Source organism: Pediculus humanus, genomic scaffold (genome assembly GCF_000006295.1).
Source record: "Pediculus humanus corporis 1103172107556 genomic scaffold, whole genome shotgun sequence".
Taxonomy (NCBI): Eukaryota; Metazoa; Arthropoda; class Insecta; order Psocodea; family Pediculidae; genus Pediculus; species Pediculus humanus.
The window spans coordinates 24,655-26,535 of record NW_002987171.1 but is presented as its reverse complement, the minus strand read 5'-3'; positions in this window follow the sequence as shown (position 1 = coordinate 26,535).

The following is a 1,881-nucleotide window of genomic DNA, read 5'->3' as shown; positions in this document are numbered from 1 at the left end:
TAAAATAATAATAATAATAATAATAATAATAATAATAATAATAATAATAATAATAATAATTGAACACGTTAAAAAAAAATTTGATTTATAATTGATTGAAAAAAAAATGGATTATTAATTATTTTAACAAATTCTTACAAAAATTAATTAAATAAATAAATATTTTTTTTTTTTTTATCATTAACAAATATTTAAAATTAAACTTTTTAAAAAATTATTTTCAGTATTTATTTATGTAAATTATTATTATTTTTTTGCTTTAAAAAGTTAACAAATTTAATTATTATTATTATAATCATGCAAATAATTACACGAGATAAAGAGAGAGAGAGAGAGAGGAAAATGTGCAAAATAGTAAAATAATAATAATAATATATACCTTATAGAAAGAAAAAAAAATACACACACACACACACACTTTAATACATATTTTTAATAATAATTATTAATCATTTTTTTTTTATCGTAAAATAAATAAATAAATAAATAAAAATAAATAAATAAATAATAATAAAAAAAAAAAAACAAAATAAATAATTAAAGCGTACACTCGACCGAAAGTTATTTTTAACACTGACTCTGAATGGTACTACTCGGTAGTAGTGGTAGTAGTAGTAGTACTACTACGTCATGGGTATTTTTTCCCCACCATTTTTCACATCATATTAAGACTCGCTCGATCTCTTGTGTTAAAAAATTTCATTCCTTATTTTTCTGAAGGTCAGAAACACACACACTATATATATATATATATATACTTTCTACACTTTTTAAAAAAAAAAGGTTCGAGGGTATATAGATAGGTTTTCTTACACATACCTTTTTCCTTTCTTTCCTTTCCTTCCTTCCTTACACCATCACTAACTCAATATGGTGGTAAACATTTTAAAACTAAAAATTATTTTTCACTGTTAGTTATATTTTTCTACCGGAAAATTAAAATAAATTACTTAAAAACGTTTTGAAAATCAAATTACCGGTAAAAAATATTTAATGGTAATGGAATTTGTAAATTGTTTTTCTAAGAGCATCATACATTTTTTTTTTTTTTAAATTGCCTCCTTTCAGGCAAATTGTTCATCTTAACATTTTTCTTCTCTTCATAATAATAATAATAATAATAATTTATTCTCTTATTTGGTTAAAAAATCGATTTAAAAAAAAAAAAAAAAAACTTTATTTTAAATAATACTATCACCACCTACCCTTTTTTTTTTTCTGTAAAATAAGGCGTTACCGTACCTTGACCATAATAATAATAATAATAATAATAACACCTTATTGTTTTCTTGTATTATTCAAGGCTTTCTATTTTTTTGTTTCATTCGATATATATATAAATTAATATAAATTTAAATCGTTTTAAAAATATTTATTAAAATAAATGTTGAGAATGCATGATTCCATTTTCCCCTTTTTTTTTTTCAAAATCTAATATTTTATTACTTTTTAAATTAAAATTAATTTTAAAAGGGAAATCATATAGCATCATAGGGTAGTAGCGTACCTACCTACCTACTACCTACCTGTCACTTTTTTTTTTTTTTTGACAGGCTTTTAATAACATTTGCATGAGTGAAATATTCAAATAATAATTGCATAATAATGCTATTAAGTACTTAATTCATATTTAAAACATTTTTTTTTTTTTGTAACTAAATAGAAAGTCATTTTTAAATTTAACGGCATTTTAATAAAGTCTCTCGAAAACTTTTTTTTTTTTTTTTTTTTTGTTAGGGTGGGAAAACATTTGAATTAAAAAAAAAAAAAAACATTTATTCTTATTATAATTGTAAATTTTTTTCAAATAAATTAAAATTATTTATTTAAAAAAAAACGTTACAAAAAAATTTAATTTTTTTTTTTTTTTGCAAAGGGGAA